We start from the raw sequence: 23,893 nt of genomic DNA, 5'->3' as shown, positions 1-23,893 counted from the left end.
TTAAATATATGGACTTCATAGTAGCACTTGAAGCACATTGTAAAGGATGCTATTCAATTGTTCTGCTGAATTCTTCATTATAACACTACCTCAAGACAAATGATAGACTGTTTGTTAAGGTAAATTGGTATCCAGTCGAAGGAACAAATAAAATTTTGCAAATGGAAGTTATCAAATAATTCAGTCAAGACCATGCTAGACATAGATATTGTCAGTTACCCCTTGACAGTGCAGAAATACGGCTGTTTCCGCCACTGGTGATGAATGACATAGCTAAGATCCAGTGAGTTATGTGAAGGGGTTTCAAGGCAAAATTTGAATATAATTAGTTCCCTTTAAGATTGGTTTTCTCCATGGGCCAGTTTTACATCCATTCACCTAAGCCACAAACAATTGCCTACTTACAGTTAAAGGATTAAAATACTCAACTGCTTTGCCAGAATGGCAGACTGAATAGTCAATTATTTTGGCATTGAATGCCTGCTAAATTTTGTCTGATTATATATAAATTTGATGTATATTATTGTCCAGTCAATTTTTCCTGGAGATTTTGTATACACTATGTTATATTAGGATAAGTTTTTGTAGGTTAAAAGAATTTCAAGTAGTTTTTAGACAAAACATATCCATGAGTGTGAAAAAGCTGTGTTGAAGAATAGATTACATTACACATTTACCAGCAAGTCAGTAAAAAAAGTAGTGCTTATTTACATAGTCAACATAATTTAATGTTCTAAAAATATTTTCTTCAATCTGCCCAATATTTAATGTATCATTTGAGATTTTAAAAAAATGCAGCCACTCCTTTATGTAAACATTAAGAGATGCCTATGTTTCTTTAACTATCCAGCCTTCTTTACAATAAATTTCTTGACTTTTGTGCACAAAATAGTATTGCAACCTGCTATTTAGCCTTTGGTGCCTTAGAGTTACTATAAATATTTAACAATATGTACATAATGTAAATACTGCCAAGAGATCACTAAGGCCAAATATTTTCTCTATTCACTTTTTATTGCACTTGCTTTCTATTGCTACTTAAGCCTCTTTTATCCAGCTTTGTAATAGTTCTAACATTGTAGCCAATGTAAATGTTTACTTTCAATAAATCTGAATTTGTTCAACAAGTACGGTATATGTGGGCAGTATTTTGCAAACCCGGCTAGGCCTCAGATATTCCTGATGATGAATCTTGCTTCTGGGGACTAGATATTTGAAATTCTCAACAAACGTTAAAAATGATGTTGCCCTTTTCATTTATAGAATACTTTTAAAATAAGAGGGAATAAGAGAAAAAAAAACAACCCTTCTTGCTAGTATACCCCCCAAATACTTGTGATAGATTTAATGGGCCATGTTGAGTACCATTTTTATCTCCAATTCTGTCAAGAAATACAGGATTGAAACAAAAGATTTATACATTTTGTAAGTATGCTGTATAAACAACTAGGCATAATATCAAAAGGAGCATTTCAGAGGAACCATCTTGAATATTTTAAGCATTTCTGACTTGATTAGTAATTGGAAAATGATTTTTAAACCATTACTTTTCATAACAGACATCTCATTAACTGAATAAGGCATTAGTCCGTAAACAAAGTTGGTTTTCTAAATACATTAATAGTAAATATGAGGAACTAAGTTTATATTCTCACAAGACATAACATTTTTTTACTCGTATTACATTTACAGCTGAGAAACCATAGATAGCAAATCTCTGTTTATTAGACTTGATTTCAGTTACTCTTGGAAATATTTGTTAAGAGTCTAGAGTACATATTTAGTCACAAGATTCTTATAAAGAATAGAGAGTATTAGATTTTGTGTTGGCCGTAGGGAACCTTCAGTCTGTTTGAGAAAAGCAAAACCATGTTTGCAAATAATTCCTGAATCGCACAAAAACAACAATGTCGGCAACGCTCAGGAAAAGAACAGATGATCTACGTCATAGCTATGGGGGAAATACCATGGAAGATCCATGGTGTTAGCTGGACCCTCGATATCCCATAGACCTTCCCCAACCTGAGGTCAAGGTGTTTAAAACAAAAGGGAAAGGAAAATTGGCATATGAAGGCAAGTAGGCTTACAGATGCAAGGCTCCTGAGTGAAACTACACAAACTCGTAAATACTTTTGAATTCATTGAACTAAAAACTGCAATCTGTATAACATTTTGAATCCTTAAATTAGTGATAATGAGTAGTGTATTACTAATTTCCATTTACTTATTCACCAGATACTTTTTGTAATCTTTTTGCAACAAAGTTATAATGATTTGCTGATATATCTGTTTCTGCTTTATTGTAGATAAAACATATATTAGAAAGCACTTAATTTTTTGAATTTTCAGCTTTTGATTCCTCCACCAAAATTTTGATGATATCTTTATGACTTCATGGCTCAATCCTGCTCACTTCCGGAACTGCCATTCCCTTTACACTTACTCTGCATCCTTCATCATAGGAATATAGTTGGCAAGAGTGTAGTCCTACATCCTATGCTAACTTAAAACCCTTTTAAGCCTGCCCTTTTGGAAAACCAATGTTGAGAATCCCCAAGAACTTGTTGAGTGTTTATTTGGCCTCTATTGCTGTTTCCAAGTCCCTCTTTTTAATTATTTCGAATGGTAATGACTTTAACCTGTGTCAAGGAACACTAAAAATTTCAAAGCAATCAAACATATGCATTGTTTAAAAATCATGTATTCTTGAATTTCAGATAAGAGAAATTTTGATTACATAGGATTTGCTTTATCTAACACTTTATAATTTAGAAAGCACGTTCACATAGATGGTCTCATTTACCCTTCAGAATAACCCTATGAAAGGTGTTAGCAGATTTCTTTATCCTATAGATAAGAAATTAAATAGCTTGTCAAAAGAGTCACTAGACTCCAAACCTAGGGCCAGGGTTTCTGAGTCTCATCTCTGTGCTCTTTCTGATAAACCATGTTTATTATTGCCGAGATCCCAGCTCTGCAAAACAGAAAACAAGTGTAAGAATTCCAGCAGACTAGGGGGTTGAATAAATGAAGATTTAGGTCTGATTGCCTTGAAGAGCTCTATCAGGGAATCATTAAAACCACTCCCTAGGCTAGGTGTGATTTTATTCTAGAGAGCCTGGAGGGGAAGAAGTCTGCGCTTGATGTAATTGGCAATGGAAAAGTCATTGCCGGCTCTTAGTGAGTGACGCCATGGCAGCGGAGTTTTGGAAGTATGTTGGCAGCCATATTCAGAAGGATTTCCGAGAGAGGCAGTAAGCAAGAAGCTTTGAATCAGTTTTCATAATTCTCAAGGGTAGAGAAGAAGGTGGAGAAGAACTGAGAAAAAGAATAGGTAGACAAGACATAGAATTTAGGAAAAAGCAGAAAATTAGTAAACAAGAGACCCAATTTATTTATTAGGATAACTTAACCTAAATTAAGAATAATTTGCCTCTGAATTTTTTACTGGAGATCAATTAAGATTCTCTATTCCTTTTTTGTATTCGGGAAACAGAGAAGGGCTAACTGAAAACAATATCTCTACATCAAGTCTATAAAAGCATGTATTCTTCCATGTGAACAAGAGTAGGGGAGGGATATCCTTACCCACAAAGGGGCATGTTTGTGAATGCACTTCGCCCCCCACCTAGGAAACCTGTAAATACTGAGATGTGTAAGAAAGTGGTTGCAGTAGGTTAGTCAATCTCATATCTGTTTTGATACGATGTATCGTTTCCTGGATCCATTAAATTGTGTGTGTTTTGTCTAGTTGTGTGTGTGTGTGTGTGTGCGTGCGCACGCGCACGCGCGCGCACACGCGCAAAGCACTATCACCTAGGGAACAAGACTCGCTGCCCAAGATGGTGGCACCTCACTCTCTGTGCTCTACTTGGAAGACACTGTCCACCATGAATGGCTCCAGCTCCCGTGATGACTCCTAAACTCAGCTCTTGTTCCTCCCGCTCTCCTGAGCTTCCAATTTATAGGGTCACATAATGCCAAACAGCGTTCCAGAGATACCTCGGATAAACTCACTGGTGTCCCCACCCCAGGCTAGTCTACTCTCCTTTCACACTTCTCTCAATGAACCATGAATGGCCACCCCATCCACCTGTTTCCTCAAGCTAGGAGACAAGTCATCCCCTCTTACCCTCCCTTTCACTCAATCCCCACCAATTAATAGCCAAGCCTTTTAATTTCTCTTCGTGGGTGTCTTGAGCACATTCAAGTGTCTTGACCTCTCCTGTGACTTCTTTTGTTGACTTCTGTGCGGGCTGTATCAGTAGCCTCCTATGGCTCTCCTCGACTGAATCCAGTGCCTTCTACCCAGAGCAGATCCTCAGCAAGCACGTATGAGTACATCCTTATGATTGCTAAGGTAGTGAATACCTCTTTAGTACGGAGACACTGCCTCCACTTGCGCATGCCTGGAGGCAGCAACTAAAGAGTTAGCTCAGCGCACATAAGACCCTCCCTCCTTTTGCTCGCCACTAAATAGTAAATAGGCCACTGAATGTTTTTAATATGACAAGTGATATTAAAATAAAGATACTTTCTGAAATGCAAACCTGATTTTATAGGCCCCTTACTTAAAATCTTTCAATGTCTCCTAACATATCCCTCAAAATAAAACTTCAGGCCCCTTCTTCCCTCTTTCCCCTCTAGGGCCTCATTTTTTACTGCCCCCGCTGTGATCCTGATACACGGCACTGGAGACCCTGAGTTTATCTGCAGCCCAGAGAACAGCCTGTTGCTACTTACCTCTCCCAGGCCTTTTCTCTCTGCCTAAGGCAGCCACACTTCCCATCTCCAAGTTGTACTCCCCTTAGCCTTCAGTCTGTTTTCACTTCTACCACCTTCGCTCTTTCTCCCAGACCGGACCAGGTGATTCTTCTGAGTCTTCTCAGAGTATCTGACCAGAGCTCATCCATCTCACTCACCACAAAATGAAAAGGTTTCTTGATTGCCTGCCTTTCCCCCCCCACTCCCCATCACCCCTCTTCCTTGTTACCAGGCACAGATTATTTTCAGTCCCTAGTAAATGATTTGACCCTTAGTACATACATAAAAAGTAACTTATAAATGTCTGGACACTTAGTACATACACAAAAAGTAACATAAATGTCTGTCCGATGAAGATGGTCTTCAAATAAAGCAACATTAAAGCCAAAAATCTTTGAAATATGTCTTCTGATTGGCACATAATATATTCGTAAATCTAAACAACTACTCAGCAGGAGGAATATAACAAGCCACAGCTATCACCACCATCATCATCATCACCATCATCATCACCATCAGTCACCATCATCATCATCATCTCCAGCTCCACCTGCATCAGCTGAAGGAAATATAGAAATCCCTGGACGTTGCTAACAGCTACTCTCTCTTATCACCCTTGAAGTATGTATTTTCATCGTCCTGTTATTCATCTTAACTTTGGATCAAGCAATAAATACCTGGTTTGGAAGGTCATTTTGAGGGCCCGGAATGAAAGGTAAAACTGGATACTCACAGATTTATAATTTAATGTCAGTAATTTGCATAATCAAAGGATCATTGCTTTGCTAAATAATTACCTTAAATAATGAGCTTCTTTAGCATATTTAAGAGTTCATTTACAGGTCATTAACTACTTGACATACATGGAAGGGAGACACTTTAAAGTACTAATCCTCACTTCCAATAAAAATAAATCAGTGATGGAGTTAAGTACATCTATAATTATAAGTCAATGGTGAAATAAGGTTCCCTCCAAAGGAATTGCTTTCTTCTAACATGGTATAAACTCTAACTATCCTGAATTTTATTATACATACTTACTACTCTGACATCTAACTAAATTTTTGCAGCGGTGTAATTGGGAGCATTTCTATTCTTTATGTGTTTCTGGGTTAACTTCTGGGATACGTATTTCTTAATAGTTGTAGGCTTATAGCATAATCAATATTCTAGTGGTGAGATGCAGCAGCCGTGGAGCAATGTAGCTTTCTGCAATTTATTATTTGGAATCTTTTTCCTTGAGTTTCTGCCTATTGCAAATCTATCCATAATTCAAGGCCAAATTCATGTACCCTCAAGTACATGAATACTTTCTGGATCACCCAGCCATAAATGATGACTCCCTGCTCCAAATTCCTGCAATGCTTTGTAGTTCTCTTGGAGCACTGACGTAGTTAACACAATTTCTGGGGCCCTTGGGGTAAAAAATTGCATTCCTGAACATTATACTCTACCTGCTACCACCGGTAGTCTCTCTTTGCTAATGTTATGCTTAATTTCATAACTTTATATAAACCTTCATTCAGTGTTTAATTTTTTAAAACCTTATAATTAAATATCATTTTAAATTTCTATTAGCATTACTGAAGAAAGTGACAAAGAATGGGTCCCCCCCTTTGGACTGAAGGGGACCACAGTCTCTCTCCGTCGCTTTCATATCTTGTCCACTTCTGCTACTCAACCAAGATGATTTGGCAGAAGTAACAGGGCAAAGCCACCATTTAGCTACATCATGTAGCTAATAATAGATCCACCACTTTCTTTCCATCCTCCTTATGGGTGTTTCCTTAATTCGTAGAGGGTAAAAGGGACCGGTCATACATTGGACATGAGGGAAGATATTCAGCTACATATAAACATTCAAAAGGCATCTGACAAAGACATCAATTTGTTTTTTAATGTACAGAAGTTTTTTTAAAAATATGTAAGCAGATAGTAAATTTCATAAGCATTGATTTTGTTTTATAATATTGTCTGAGTGACATTGGTTTCCAGGGATCAGGAATGCTATTTCAGCTTGCATAATTCTAAGAATGAGGGTTAGGAAGAGCGCACTAGCACATTTTTCCATCGAAGTAGCAGTGCTGATGGCTTATTGACTACCTTATTTCTGCTCAGGGCACATTCATTCCCGAAGTCACCACATTGAAACCAATTCTCTTGCCCCTTCCATCCGCTCAGTCTCGAGCTGTCAAGTCTCCATCCAAAATATCTCTGCTTCCCTGGAATGCTGCAATATTTGTCAGCTCTAATATTTTCATTTATCTATTCAAATCATTTATTTGTTTTTAGCCCATTGTATGTACCAGTTTCTGTGACACGTGTTCTCTAGATACTTGTTTTCACCTTCCAAGAAGCGGTTTCTGTCTTATAAGAGTCCACAATCACTAAGCGAGGACAGATAGAGGCAGTTACAAACTGGGATGCTGCAGGACGTGATAGGAAGCAAACCTCTCACCCAGCCTTGAAGATCTCCTCATCAGAGTCCTGTCCTGCTCAGATTTTGTGGTTTCTCATTACTTCATGAACCACATTGTAACACAGTATTGAAGCTCTGTGTGAAGAAATTAAACAGTTTTCTATCTATCTATCTATCTATCTATCTATCTATCTATCTATCTATCTCTATCTATCTATCTATCTATCTATCTATCTATCTATCTATCTATCTCACTTCCCATGACTATTATTTCCAGTCAAACCAGGATCCCCATTAATCCCTAAGTCCACCAAACCTTGGGCTTTGTTACTTCTCTGTCTTTCCTCACCCCATTTCCCTATGAGTCAAATCATTCTACCCATTACCACTGTCAGATCGGTCGGCTTTTACTTTTCTTTAAAAGTCTCAAAGGGAATCCTACCTCCTCTCTGAAACCTGTCCCCAGATGCAATCTTACAGCCATTAGAGTGAACATTTCTTGTGGGTTCCATCCCATTCTGCCATAGGTAAGAGCCACAGCCCTGCTTCATTTCTTCCACTAGACTGGAAGCTCGTCCAGATAAAAAACTTTATTTTTTGGCATCCTCCAAGACCTGAACACGTTAGCAGCAAATACTTTTGAATGTCTGAAGACACACAATTTGAAAAATTTGCGGGCAGAGCAGTATTATTGTATGCTGCGGCCACTTCCTTAAGTGGTTTCTGCCCGTCCACCCCAATGGTCCCAAACTATAAGCTGAGGGTAAATTAATATATCTAAGTCTTGTTTTGCAAGTTCACTACAACAAAATGCTACTTGTGCCAACAGCAACTGGAAATCCCCTCTGGGAAAAAAGAAAATAGTTGAACCTCAACTTGGGATCCTGGTTCTCTCTCTTTTCTCTTCTGTCTTGAAAATACTGTTTTCACAGCTTCCTCACAACCCGTTCGTCACGTCAAAGCCTGGCCAGGCCTGGTCAGGATTCATGTGGTTATTGGCTAGAGAAATGAAACAAAAAGGAGAGGGTAAACCCTTAAGACTCTCTTTCCCTCAAAATTGTAGACTCCAGTCGCTGCTGGTCCCTCCCCTCATCCTCAGGAGGGATAAACTTCCTGTCTCAGCTTCATTTATGAGACTCCCAGGAGATGCACAAACAGTGAAATTTCCTTCACCATATTAGATGGAGCTACTTTATTTCTTTGAGTATCTTTGTGACTACTTTTTCCTGTGGGCAAAAAAGTAAGAGGGTTGGGAAGGGATCCCCAATAAGCTCAGGTCCTCTTTCCCAATTGGAAAAACCCTCAGCAAACCTGAAAGATTAGCCATGGGTGTTTTCCTTCATTGATGTGGGCTGAGGAGGTGGGCACTGGGAGAGAAGGTAGGAAGCTCCTTTCCTTCCTTCCACTGACAACAGAGCAAAGGAACCAGGTCAGAAGCAACAGGGAAGTGGAATGATAATCTCAGAGCCCTCTGACACCAAGAAAGGTATCGAGAGAAATCTATTTCTCAGCCCCCTGGCTAGAGGCCTCATGTTAACCCTGATTCCGTCCCACATGGATTTCCCATGCGACTGTTTATAAACAATACTCAACTTGTTGTTTAAATGCTTAGTAGCTTGGTTTTTCTTTTTAGGACTGCCACCTTTATTTCTTTCAAGTCGTCTAGCTCTTCAGGTCTCTCTCTCTCTCTCTCTCTCTCTCTCTCTCTCTATATATATATATATATATCTGTGTGTGTGTGTGTGTGTATTTGTCTGCTGTTTTCCATTTCATTCGTCTCCGTGAGTGCTTTCCTCAGCATGACCGCAGCTGCTCTTCTACCCACACCTCCACAACCACACTCCAAGCCATGTGTGTTGACATGTTTTCAGAGACGTCAGTCTGGAAGGTGAGAAGGTGAAAGGTTGGCCCATACTGGGTTGTGACATTGTTGACAAGCTGTCATCGTCTTAGGACTTGCAGACAAAAGGTGAGCCACATGAGCACAATTTAGGAACCTAGGTAACCACGATTTTCCACGTAACCACCAACAGACCTCACAACAGCAGAGAGATCAAAGTGAAAAGGTTTAAAGGCAGCGACAGGGACTGACATTTAATAAAGAGGCAAAGACAGGAAGTTAAATATTAAGTCCAGGCTAGAGGTTACCTATGTCTCTTTACAACAGAACTGTCTAGTGTGTTCAATTGGCCAAAGAAAGCCTGTAATTCATTCATTCGCCCTGTGGTTTCCCAGAAAGTACAGCATGGGCTCCTGAGTACAGAGTACATAGTGGATACTCTAATTAATTAGACTTTTTCCCCCCTGGGATTTCTAGGCTCTGCATATTTTTTTTTTTTTAAGATTTTGTTTATTTATGTGACAGAGAGACAGCCAGCGAGTGAGGGAACACAGCAGGGGAGTGGGAGAGGAAGAAGCAGGCTCCCAGCGGAGGAGCCCGATGTGGGACTCCATCCGGAACCCGGGATCACGCCCTGAGCCGAAGGCAGACGCTTAACGACTGTGCTACCCAGGCACCCCTAGGCTCTGCATAATTTGACTGTTCCCTTCAGTCCAACCTTTTCTCCCACCATCTCTCCCATCCTAACACTCTGAATTCATTCTTTGTCTTATGTCCTTTCAACTCACCATGAGTCTGTCTGCTCTCAGGCCCCAAGTTTCTTCCCTTGCCTAGAAGGTTCTTTTCTTTTGTCTTCCAGGTACCAACCCCCAATTTATACCTGCAAACCCAAGTTAAGCTCTGTCTCCTTCATGACCTCCTTCCACACTGTAATCTATATTGTTTAGAGGTCTGCCATAGGATTTGTTTGTTTGTTTGTTTGTTTGTTTGTTTTTTGTCTCCCTAATATTTTGTGAAGACCCAGGAGGGAAAAAAGTATAATTTTTAAAGTTTAAAATTTATTTATTTTAGAGAGAGAGAGCAAGCACAAGCACAGCTGGGGGGAGGGTCAGAAGGAGAGAATCTCAGGCAGACTCCCCACTGAAAGCAGAGCCTGACTTGGGGGTCTATCCCACAGCCTGGAGATCGTGACCTGAGCCAAAATCAAGAGTCGGACACTTAACTGACAGAACCACCCAGATGCCCCAAGAAAATATCACTTATACTTTAGATTTCTGCAAAGTTCAGCATATAGCGATAAACAATTACTGAATAGACCAATTGAATTGACCAAGATAATTGAATGTCGAGAGCAGAGAATGAGAAGGTTTGAGAAAGACTAGATATGTAGCCAAGAAAAATCCTATATAATATTAGTCATTCCTACTTCTTTGTCCACACAACACCCATAGGTACTTCTGTCTAAATTTATCTCACAAATATAACTATTCATTCACACTGGTGTCTCTTTACGTCTTCCGAGGCTGAGGCCCAGGACTCATTCATCTGTCCCATTCACCTTAGTCCAGTGACAACCACAGAGTAGGAACTCGGTATACCTTAGTAAATGAGCCAGTTGCCCAGTGCACAAATGAATTAATGAGTGAAAGCAGCAAGATCACATTTGGGCCTCTGAGCAATACCTACTCAGACCTGTCAGGGAAGTATGTCCCATGTTGAAAATACTCCTGTGGGCCCAGTAGAAACACATCTTTGGGCCAAAGATCTGGGCGCCTGGAGGAAGGAGGAGGCAGGCCTTCTAAGCAAGGGGAACTGCACGAGCGTCCACATGAGAGTGGAAACAGAGTGAGTGTGCAGTGGAAGAGAATAGTTTTTCATTAACGTTACTCCCTTTCGGTGCTTGGAACTGTGTCTTAACCTCTGCTTTTACTCTGACTTGGCCTTTCCCATCTCTGCCTTCTTTAACTTCTCCACTCTCCCTCTTAAACTCCCATAATCCTGAAATGCAAACTGAGGGTAAACAGAGCAAGACAGCTGAGAGACACCGTAGAGGCTAGGGTGCTGTATACAGCACGGATTTTCCCCAACCGAATCAGGACTGAAGTTAGGGCATTTTCTAATAGGACAGACAACTTGGTGCATTTCAGTTTTGAGTTCTATTTGTGTAGAACCAAAAAAAAAAAAAAAAAAAAAAAAGTAAGTGGTTAAAGGTTATCTGCCGGGCACTGGGTGGATACAAAGGTGGTCACCTTAATCGTCACCCTCCAGGAGTGTATAGTCTGTGCAGCCCTTGTAATAAGAATGATAATGATGGTGGTTATTAACACCATGTACAACACTTTGTTCTCACGTCATACTTAAAATACTTTGAAGTTGATGCCATTGTTATCCCCATTTTACATATTAGAACACTAAGGCGGAAGTCCACAGAGATTCAGCCAAGGTCCCATAGTTTAACTGAATGGTGGAACTGAGGCGGTCCAACCTGACTTCACACTCTTAACTGCTCTGTGATTTGCGTTGCCTCCCTCTGATCAGCGCCATGCCAAGCACAGAATCGACATGCCAAGCACAGAATCGACATGCCAAAATGTTTGCTGAACTGAATCACTTTAATGCAGTGTTTATGAGAAGTCTTTATCCACGCCTTTTGAGCTATTTTTGGCATTTGTAATGGCCCAGAAAAAGACCTTGGCCCGGGAGAGGACCTTGTAGGAACGAGAAGAACAGCTGCTAATTTAAATGCCGCTCACAGCACTTAAGAGAGTTCTGCCAACAAGTTCAGCAGAACCCTGCAAACGTCTGCGCCAGGAGGGCTGGAGAGCAGCTCCAGTGCCCTCTCCTCCGCCCAGGGTGCAGGAGGCAAACCGAGCGCTGCGGTCAGAGAGTGGACTACAGCATCTGCGAGAGGGGCGGGACAGGCTATGTTCTGCGGAAGACAGCAGAATGAAACCCAGAAATCGTCACACCAGCTCACGTTGCCTGGACTACAGTGACCTTGATAATCTTCTGGCCTATGAAACCTTGGAACAGAATCAGATTTATGAGGTCCAAATAAAACACCACAGAAAACACAACACGTATATAGGACTCATAAGCTACCCATGCGGGAAGTGGAAGCCATGCTCTTTATTTGTTATCAGGAGATGAAGCTGTCATCCAAAGTATTTTCTCATGGAGCAGTCCGAGATGTGGAGGGAACCATGAGATCATAAAGATTGTTTATCTGCATGATTTTTTTTTAAGATTTTTATTTATTATTTGACAGAGATAGAGACAGCCAGCGAGAGAGGGAACACAAGCAAGGGGAGTGGGAGAGGAAGAAGCAGGCTCCCAGCGGAGGAGCCTGATGTGGGGCTCGATCCCAGAACACCGGGATCACACTCTGAGCCGAAGGCAGACGCTTAACGACTGAGCCACCCAGGCGCCCCATATCTGCATGATTTTTTATTGTTCAGTTAAGGCATCCGAGACGCATGTTGGCCACATACTATGTGCAATCCTTACGCAAGGAGTTAATCTGATCTCACTCCTTGAGATAGAGTGAAATGCTCATATACTCATGATGGCAGGGGGGATAAAACTGTTCACTGCTGTGCCGATCAGAGTCATTCTGCACCCTTCCACTGCTCTGCTCTGTGTCACAGTGGGAGCCAAACCTACTCTATTTCTCCTGCCCCTGCCTTAGCTGGCTTCCAGATGGACTTGACAATGGGGAGCACTAGCAGGAGATCAGAGAACAGAAGGGAGAAGAGGGGAATTTCTCCCTCCATTTGTTCCTCCGCTGGTCTCTCTAGCAGAAGCTGCCCCCGCCCCCCATGCCCCCAGCTAACTCCTGCAGGGCAGGCCTGTGTCATTCCAGGTTCTGAAAGGCGATCTCCACCCCTGGGCTCCTGTAGGTCTCTCCCTCTCTCAGCCTCTCCAGTCCCAGGACGTGCCTTCCCGGTATTGTTCACTTCCCCACTGCTTCCCCTTGCCCTGTGTGGGTCTCACCTTCTCTAACCAATACTCTGAACTCACTCTCCTCTGTCGTAAACACTCAAAAGTGCTTTCTGTTTTAGACTCTGACTTCTACACCTGCTGTATTCCCCGTGCTCTGAACAGAGCCTCACACATAGTTATAGCTCAGTATCTATTAAATGAACAAACACAATTGTGGGGGGGGGGGAGACGAAGGGGTGTACAGATGATTACAATATGTACCTTAAATGTGATAAAATAGACGTGCAGGGGAACACAAAAAGAAGTGCTTGGTGTGTTTTGAGAGTTTAGGGAAATTGAGTTTTGAAGGAGGAATTTTCAGGTGAACAGCGGGTAATATGCTCTCCAAGAGTCAGAAGCCATGTGAATCCAGATAAAGACACAGGAAGGAGAAGAGTATAAGCGCTCAGGGACCTATTAAGTGTTTCTTCCCAGGTGAGAAATAAGATTTCTGTTTGCGAATTATGGAAATCAAATTAAAAGATGACCGGATCTAGACTGCAAAAGGCCTCACGTCCAAACCAAAGAGTTTGGATTTATCCTGCAAAATCATTGAACAGTTGCCAGTGAGGAACGTATAACACCCCCGAATTTTGATATCTCTGATAGGCCCACTTCAAAAACAAGAAAAGCATTTAAGATTACTTAATTTTTACCTTTTTAATTTGTCCGTTGTTGATTTTTGTCACAGAAAGCAACCGTTTGTCTAGCTAAAAATGGCTTTCCAGGGCAGCAGATGCTTCTGTGTGAAGACACCTCTGTGAATACTGATGGGTTAAGACCCTCAGGGTCTACGCTGCTCCGTTACAATAAACACCCAGCTTTTGTTCTGTTTTTAAGCACTGATGCGTGGCCTCATAACTTCAGAGGTGCGCTCCTTCGCTGCCTGCCAGATGGCCGCAACGTGCCAACTGCCTAAAACGCCACAAAAAATGTCATGTACATCTAGAATTATTCAAAAATGAGGAACGAAGACTGGAGTATCAGGAAGCTGTGTTTCTACAGCCGTGTTAATCTGGAACCTTTGCTAAGTGGGCGAATCCGTAGCTATACCCCCCATGGCTGGGAGCCACGTGTGAGCCGTTACCCGTGCGCTCGGGAGAGTCCAGGCCAATCACAACGACCTGGATCTCGGAAGCCCGTGGATTCTGTGTCCCACCTGCTTCGAAAGAATTTTTACAATTATTTTTATTGCCTCCTTACACTTGGACTTTAGATATAATTGGTTTAACTGCCCAGGTAGATACCGTATGGAAATCCAAAACCTGACTCAGGATCTGTGTCGACTGCTCATGGAACAGGTCACCCTCACCTCCTGGTTGGTGGCAGGTGCCGCTTGTGTGTCGCGCGTGTTGATAGAGCTGGAGCTCGGCTGCCTCCTCCCTCTGCGCACGCACACGGGGCAGGCCTGCGTCGGCTCACGGACGAATTCTCGCTCGGCGTTAACAAGTTCAGTTCTCTCAGCGCTCTGCCCCGGCGTTTCTCCCCGGCCCTTCCCCAGCCACCCCTGGCACTACGCTTCGGCTACTACCGAACCAGGAATTCACATGAGAAACGGTCCGACGTCATAAAGGATTACCCCTTTATTCTAGGTTATCCACCAACTCCCGTCTTAACACTAACGAGGAAGAACCTTCTTGAAGAAATTAAGGCAGCATAAGGGATCAGTATAAGTGATCTTGTCATTGAGGCCACTTCTGTGATTTAAACATCATGAGGTCCTGGCTCCCCAGAAATTCTGACAAAAATGTTGGACCGCCATGTCACTGTTGCCTGATGGGGTGGAAATCTAGGTCCACCACTCAACCTCTGGAGGCACCTGAGCAAGTGAAGCCCTACTTAGTGTTGGATGTAAGGGGGAGTTGTGGCTCCCCAGTAGGCCCCTGCTGATGTCTCCCTGGTCAGCAGGAATAGGAGTGCTCCCTCATGACCTCCACTAAAACCACAGAAGGAGGTCGGCCTCGTTACCAGTGGACAATGATGAACCCACTCGGCCTCTGTGGGTGTAGGCTGAGGTGGAGCCAGTTGTGCCTTTTTGTTGGTTGGTTGGTTTTGTGTGTGTGGTTTGTTTTCTGTGGTGCTTGGATATAATAGAGTGATTATTGTCTAAAACTTCTCTTTGCTAGGCTGCCCCTTTCCTGGTCCTTTGGATAGAGAGAGCAGGCTTTTGTTGGGGGCTTTGTTTGTTTGTGTCTTTTGATATACCTGAGTTGCTGGCTTCTTCAGATCCAAGTCTAGAATATATGAGGAAAAACCCCAGGGAACTTACCACTATTTTGTCCCTTGAGTCCCCAGGTCTTTAGCCAGTCTTGTCATCTTCTCTCTATGTTCCATAGACTTCTTATGTTTGTTTTACATAGAATGCTAATGTTTGTAGTTGTACTTAGTGGAGGAATAGGGAAAACATGTCTACTCCGTCTCCTGGGAAGTTCACCACTTCCCCAGTTTTTGTGAGATTTTTGTTTTTATTCTTTCATGACTTTTCAATTTATGATTTTTACATATTCAACTATTGAATTATCATTGCTATTTTTATTTCATTGCCTATTTTCAGTTTAAAATTAATGTCAGGGGTGCCTGGGTGGCTTAGTTGGTTAAGTGTCTGTCTTTGGCTCCAGCCATAATCTCAGAGTCCTGGGATAGAGCCCAGCATGACATCGGGCTCCCTGCTCAGCAGGGAGTCTGCTTGTCCCTCTCCTTCTACCCTTTCCTCCCACTCATGCTTTCTCTGTCTTCTCTCAAATAAATAAATAAAACCTTTAAAAATAAATAAATAAATAAATAAATAAATACAAATAACAATGTCGTACTGGTTGCAGATATTTTACTAGATTTTTGATGGACTTAATTTTGTTCGTAATGTTGACATATGGAAATTTTAATATTTAGATAATCAAATCCATATGGTAATTTTCCATATGACGTTTTCCTTACATAAAGCTTACAAAGTCTTTCGCTATCCAAATACCAGATAAACATTTGTAGATATTTGTAGATAAATATTTATAGATATTTTCTTTTAAACTTTTAAAAGTGTATCATTTTCTTTTCTTTTTCACTCTTTCTCTGCCTAAAATTGATATTGTTCTATAGCGTGAACAGAGAAATTCTTTGAACCATGGATTTAGGGGAGAAATTCTTGACTGTGTTGGAGGCTTGAAAATGCTCCCAAATACCCTCAATTCTAGTACCAAATTTTGCAGCAATAACTACTGACAGTATTGTTATTTAATACATGGATTAGCAGCACCGGTCCTTCCTGACAACGTGTTTGCCTTCACCTCAGTTCATGCTGAGGACGATGGGAAGGGCACCTTGCCAGAGCTGTCCCCCCAGGAAAGTGGCCATGCCGTAATGTGGATGACGAAGGACACCTTGAGCTGGACTGCCTGAGGATACTGGTTGAGCCCTCTTGCCAAGTCTCCTAACATTTCCACATACCATTCCAAGCTCAGCAACAGAAATGACCTCTCTTGCAATATTAACGAAGTGATTCACTTCAAGCATCTTGATTCAAAATTAAGGACATTTTGAATGATGAGCAAGTGTACATTATGCCTCCTTCATTTTCCCTCCCAAATGTTAGTCTTTGTTAAGAACTCTAGGGCTAAACCAAGATCATTTCTTGCCACTCTTTTGGAGGCTGGGGGTCTTTGTAATCATCTCCCAGAGTACAAATGAGCCAGTGTGGTGTTGCCATCTTGAGACATGAGGAAGGGATTCTGCAGCAGTTGACACAACACTGGAATGAAAGCTCTCAGTGCTCACTGCCTTTGCCTTTTTTTTTGGCCTGTGCTTCTAAGTCTTCACCGAAAACATAGACTGAATACAACAATGATTTTTCTCTGCTTAAGGCATCAAATTAAGGAGAAAGAACTCACAGTTCTATATTAACAAGGGTAACTCAGAGAGTCAGAAAAAGGAATCTCAATGCTGAAGTGAGAAAAAAATCATTCTTACTATTAAATCTGACAATTATAAAAGCTTCATAGAAGCATGAAAGATATTTCTGGGTTACATTAAGAGAAAAAAAGCAAGATGAGAAATATATAGTTTGCTCGCCATATTAGGGAATAAATACAAATTAGCTTTCAGGTGCTTTTTCTCTCTTTTTTCCTGCACCATTTGTAATGTTGCATATTTATGAGATAGGCTAAAATCACATCATCATTTTTATTAATGAAGGAAGGGTAACTACATAGAGAATATATAAAAGCAGGAGTTACCTTGGTGTACTTTGCGGCTGGTTCCCTGGAGTTAAGGACAGAGTGACGTTGGGTGAAGGTTTACATAGGCTCCTTCTACAGCAATAAAATGTTGGTTTATTGAACATTGCCTCATCACTGTCTGTATTTTTATTGCTACACAACCCAACGGTGGATTAAAAATAACTCAAATGTTATAGCACTTTATAAATTTCTGTTATTTTATAAGCAATGCCCAGATAAAAGAGAGTGCAAAATAAAGAGTGTCTGCTACTTCCCGAAGTAGCCCCTTTGCTGTTCTCTCTGAGCTACGAGAGGGATGTTTAAAACCAACGAAACCAGAAAGTAGCAGCAGAACGGGTTTGTTTCCTTGGGGTGTGCTTCTCAAAGAGGCCCTTTGCCAGGAAGCCCAGACCACAGTATTTCTTTTAGAGCCAATGAGAGCCTTCAGCCATGCCAAGAACTACTTGGAAAAAAACCCGCCAGCATCCTTCCGTTCTCCAGAGGGCAGAGTTTGGTGCAGACCTGAAGCAAGTGTGACTCAAGGGCAAGTGGGTTTCATGCCTCACAATAGAAACAGCAAAGTCCAAGAACTATTGCAAGCTGGGAACAAAAACATATCAATAGTTACAAGACAAAAATCGATACTTCGTAAGTAATACATGAAAAATAAAATGGAATACAGGCACCCCCACACACATGCACACACACACACACACACACACACACAACCACATACAACTCAAGGGAGTGGTGCTGTTAAACGTATTTGGCAAAAAGAAGAGAAAAGCTCTCAAATAATGCATAAAAAGAACAGAGGGGAAGAGAGGAAAAATTGAAACAAGACAACACCAGAGAGGGAGACAAACCATTAAGAGACTCTTAATCTCAGGAAACAAACTAAGGGTTGCTGGAGGGGAGGTGGGTGAGGGGATGCGGTGGCTGGGTGATGGACATTGGGGATGGCATGTGTTGTGGAAAAAAAAATAAAAATAAAATTACACTTTAGATAACAAAAAAAAAAATAAAGAAAAAAGAAAAGAAAAGAAAACAGAATGGGAAGTAGAGAGAAATTAAGTCCAATGTAAGTCCTCATCATGACACAATGTCTCTGGATAGAGAACATTAATTAATTCTCTCTGAAAAACAGCTAACATTCTCAAACTGTTCTAAGAGCCCGTGGAAAGTATGTGCTGGAGAGAATCTTAGATAAGAGAGCTGTATGTGTGGGGGGTCCTGGGTGGCTCAGTACGTTAAGTGTCAGCCTTCTGCTCGGGCCATGATCCCGGGGGCCTCGGATCGAGTCCTGCATTGGACTCCCAGCTCAGCGTGGAGTCTGCTTCTCCCTTCTTCCTCTGCTGCTCTCTCTCTCTGTCAAATGAATAAAATCTTAAAAAAGAGAGTGAGCTATATGTTTGTTTTATATTTATCAAACAAATGTTTTTATTTTTCTAAGTCTTGGTTAAGGATTCGAATGAAGTTCTATAAAAACTTGTGAACGTTGGTGTGCAAACAAACCTGTCACTAAACTGACGCCCAGAGTATATCAGATGACTCGCAGAGAAGAAAGGGAAGTAAGATCTCGGAAAGTTTTCACATCCTGTGCCTTTCCTCAGGGCTCCCAGCTTATCATCATCACAGGTCACAGCTGAGGTGAGGCGGCTCCTAGGCTTGCCCAGTCCGCAGAGTTAGAACAGCTCAGCTCGGAATTAGAGTACAAGCTCTCCGCTCGCTGCCCTCCAGGTTTAATGTACTTATACTCACATTTTCTCAGTTGCCTAAATACCTCCCAGAAAGACCACTCAGGTGCCATTGCTCCAGGCACTACCTGGGAGGGGGACGGTCCTCTGGTGGTGATCAGTGGGCACCAATGACAGAATACAGCAAATTTTCACCTCTGTGTTGTGTCAGCTTTCACTGAGGTCATTTTAACTCTGTAGCTGGTCCTTTCATCTATGTTCCCTGATGGGTCATTTATGTGGCAAGCCAGTGCCTCCTGTTAAAAATATGCACCCCATTTTTTCCAGTAAAACTACGCTATGTATTTTTAGTTTAGAAAAATGAAAAGGGTAATGTAAATTTTCCAGGCTAGTATTTCTCTAGGACACATTTACCTAACCTTTTTTTTTTTTTTTCCCCTGCTTGCCTCACTGGTTTTCCATTTACACTAATCCCTAAACGCCAGCAGTATTCTGGTATATGTCACTGTTCACCTGACTTGTTCCTCTGGTGGGGACATTGTGTTTGCGTGCATTTGCAGGATTCCACTGTGGGTGTCTCCATCAGATTCTGCAGATGTTAATGTCGTATCTGTTACAGTAACAGTCAAATTATAAAAATAAATATTGGAGGCTTGAAGCTCCAAAAGTAATCATAGAGCTACTTCTCTTATAGACTTTCAATCTTAAAAGCATTCACATTTTTGTTGGTTGAACTGGGTTTTACAAGAGAGAAGGTAGAAGCAAGAGAAACAACTGTATTTAAAGGTATTATCTATACCCATTTTCTCTCACTCGTACTTTCCTTTCTTTCTTCGTTTGATTTTATTTCCCTTAAGATATTATTTGTAGTATATTGAAAATGTATTATTCACAGTGCATTGAAAAGGAAAAGTTGAAAAGTATGTATGCTTTCACAAGATTGACTTTTTTCTTACCTAGGGTTGCATGAGTTGAATTTCTAATACAGTGCCATTCCTTATATTTATCATTTCTAGCCATTAGCTCAGAAAAAAATAGAGCTACATTTCTGATTTAAAAATGCATTACAGGGGTGGCTCAGTCAGTTGAGCATCCATCTTGGTTTCGGCTCAAGTCATGATCTCAGGGTCGTGAGATCGAGCCCTATGTCAGGCTCTGCCCTCAGTGTGGAGTCTGCTTGTCTCTCTCCCTCTGCTCCTCCCCTGCTTGTGCTCCCTCCCTCCCTCCCTCTCTCTCTCTCTCTCTCAAATAAATAAATAAATAAATAAATAAATAAATAAATAAAGTCTTTAAAAAAAAGGCATTATGGTTGTTCTCTTGAGCTGAGTGGGACTTTGGAAAGCACTCTTTCCACAAAATAAAAAAACATCCTGAGACTAAAACCACCGTGTGTGTGTGTGTGTGTGTGTGTGTGTGTGTGTGTGTGTAGGGATGGGTTCAGCATTCCTGGGCTGAGTTGTTCACAAGCTGTACCCTGGCACAGACTTCTCTAGGTTATTGTATGGGACATGTCTTTACAAAGCTTTGAGAGTCTGGATGTGGGGAGCACACAAAGGAAACATCAAGAGAACGGTGACGAGTCGATCGGAGCAGCATGCACCCCATTTTTGAAAGGAAAGAGAATGGCAGAATGTATAGCTTTCAGCCTATAGTGTCCTCATGGACAGACTCCTAGGTTACTTTAAATTGAATTTGAATTGTATTGAATTTTTTATTTTGAATTTTATTGAATTTTATGTGCCTGGCACAAAGCACATGAAAATGATTACACATTATAACAAATTAGAAAAACCTTTAAAAAGTTTATTTTCTCCCTGTGTAAAATAGATTTCTTATAATATTGTCACAATGATTCCATGTTGGAATTATAGAAACTTAGCCTATTCTTTTGAGTAAGGGACAGGCAAGGGTAGGAAGGGAGAGAGAGGTAGGGGGCTGCATGACTAGGGTCACACAGGGGTCTACCTAACTAGGCTCCCAGAAATACCAGATGTGAAGAAATGTTATAGACAAGATATTAACCAGAGAGAAGGGAACATAAAAAATCCACCATGTTTGTTCCAAATATAGACAGGATATTCCCATGATATTTACAGATCCACCAAGTTTGTCTTACATGTTACTGGCAAGATACTTACCAAGTTGCCTGGTCAGTTTTCTATAACAGACCGACCATAAAAACCCTCAGTGGCAACTCATTCGGGACCCCTTTCACTCTAGAGCGTTCCTTCTCTTTTCGTTCTGTTCTCACCTTCACTTCATAAACTTTCAGTTCACTTCACCCTTTTGTCCTTTGTCCTTGAGATTTATTCTTCGACTCCGTGAGACAAGAACCCTGCAACCCTGTGACACTAGGAAACCAAGAAATTCAAAGAATATGGAGTCTTTCAGTAAGATCTATTGCTAGTTTTACTTTCTTGTGATAACAAACTTCTCTTGTACTTTGCAAGTAGGGTGGTGATGGTAAACTCTCTTTTCCCTAGTTTGCATGTATTTAATTGAAATGATATTTATCTGCTGTATCTACCCAGTCTCTTCACACAGTCTGAATAAATGGCCCAAACATATACCCCCTCCACCCTGCCTTCTTAGTACAGATCAACTGGGCCACCTGCGGTTCCAAACACCATTTTGGTTTTTGTTGTTGTAGGCTTTGATTCATGCTTCACATCGGTTTCCAGGTAGAGGTCTCACTACACGGAAGATCAATAGAGAAGACCCTTTAGGTCCCAAAGATCCTTTTGTGGGCTCTGTTAGGTTGAAACTATTTTCATAATAATACTAAAATATCATTTCCCTTTAGAACTCTCATACCCTTATAAGCTCACCATGGCATTACCCAGTGGCTACACCACGTGTAATGTCAATAACAGCTTGAAGGCAGGAACAGGTATAGCAATCCAACTATCTCCCATACAGCCAGACATTAAAGAAATTTGAAAATATATAAAGCAATGCCATTCTCACTATTTTTTACTTGGAAAATATAGTTATTTTTCTTAAAAATATGTTATCTTTTATGTAATGGTTAACATGATTTTAAATAAATGACTGAATTAATATTTTAAAATTTCTCAGTTCTATTCATTATTACAAGACATAAAGCCCACATGAATTAAAGGTTTTTGGAGTCCTCAGTAACTTCAACTGTGTTGAAGTGAAACCAAGAGTTTGAGAACTGCCGTTCTGAGTTTCTTCTACACCCCTTTAATCCTCCCTGTAAATAAGCTTTGGGTAGCTGGATCTTATTTACGAAGTACACATCACATTTTTCTTTCCTATTTCATCCACAAACCCTGTCTCTCTCCCTGCACCCAGCACAGGCTCCCCAGGTGTGTGGAACATTCCACAGAAGTAACCAACTCAATTGTGCCCTGAGGAAATAAAAAATGAAGAAAAAGGGGGTAGTTCAATAAAAAGACCACAGGATGTAGTCAATAGGTGTGGGCTCTAGTCCTCCTACTGGAGAGCATGTTAAAGTTCCTTGTCTGTAAAGTGAAAGAAATTTGTTGTTTTCAAAGTGCGTTCCACAGATCTTATGGTTCTGAAGATGGGACAGTGTTTCCAAGTGGGGAGAATGGCTGGGGAGACTTCCTCCTCCCCTGCTTCCTCCAAGACAGAGCCATTTCCACACTGTCTTCCATAGCAGGATTTGGGATAAGACTTCATCTGATAACAGAGATTTTGCACTAAAAATGTTTGGAAACCACGGGTTTTGATTATTTCTGTGAGCCCTTGCAGCTTTAACTTGACAGAAGAGCTGTGGCTTCCCGTTAGAAAATGTGTCTATCTTGACTAAGACAATGTAGTATTGTTATTGGTTCTAAACTTTATGAGTTGAGATTAGAGTGAATTTGAAATGGCAGCTGTGCACAGGTCATGAGTGAAGAGGTTGTGGAGAGAATTTTCCTGTGCTCTACTGGTGATCTGTGTTGCTTTGACATATGAACACAGTCCTCCAACTGGAATCTCACTCCAACACTTGACTACTCCCTCCTTAATGGTGCCACTAACTTCACAGAAGCAATTTTATTTTGATTTGCTAGAACATGATTGAGTAGAAAATCCAGGAATGTGTCAGAGAAGTTTCTTTACTTCATTGGAGTTTATGGAACATTTGCTTTGCTGTTGAGGTGAGAAAAAAAAAAAAAACCTGTAAGATCTAAATAACTGTTGAAATGAAGGAAATTTTTAGAGCAATAAAAAATTAGAGCAAGAAAATATTGCAATGAAATAGCCTTCCCCCCCACTTTAGGAAGGCTTTCTTATATGTTATTTCAGTTTTCTTTTCCTCAATCAAATATTTAGACAGGATACTATGTGCATTGCCAATGTAAATATTGAGGCGTAGAGATGTGGGACGACTTGTGTGGGTTCACTAGCAAAAGGCACAATAAAGAAGACAGAGCGACGATGTAAGGATTTTGACACATCCCCTAACTTCTTTGTTTTATGTTCAGGAGAATGGGTTTCCTCTCTATTACTAACTGTATGAATGCTAGGAAGTGGTTTAGGAATATGTTTCTACAACATGAAGTATTTCCTGAAGGAGCCATTCTCAGGCAGAGAGAGCACTTGTTTTCATCTCTGCCCAGCCTCCCCCTCCCCAATGCAGCTCCCTGTTTTCTCGTCAATAAGCATCTTATACATTCTAGGTGACATAGTTTCAAATAAGCTATCATTGCCATTTTCACAAGACAAAGGTTGTGCTTTTTCACTTCCATCCTATCATTTTAAAAGTACTTTGAAAAGCTCTAGCACTTGCAAATGCTTGTAGTTTAAAAAGTAAAGAAATGCATGAGCCTCCTGTCTTAGGTTCCCCCATGAAACATTCCATGCTGATTTCAAGTTCAGATAAAATAGTGTTTGAATTCAATTTCTCTGGAATTTGAAAAGTTGCTGTTTAAACTCCTATTCTCTGAGACCTTTTAAAAAAACAGTAGCACTTTTGTTAAAAACAAAATCACACGATTTAAAAATCTTT

Source organism: Ursus americanus, chromosome 15, assembly GCF_024610735.1.
Source record: "Ursus americanus isolate L20-20 chromosome 15, mUrsAme1.1.p, whole genome shotgun sequence".
In the NCBI taxonomy this organism is placed as follows: Eukaryota; Metazoa; Chordata; class Mammalia; order Carnivora; family Ursidae; genus Ursus; species Ursus americanus.
The sequence above is the reverse complement of the archived record's forward strand: the minus strand, read 5'-3'. Positions refer to the sequence as shown.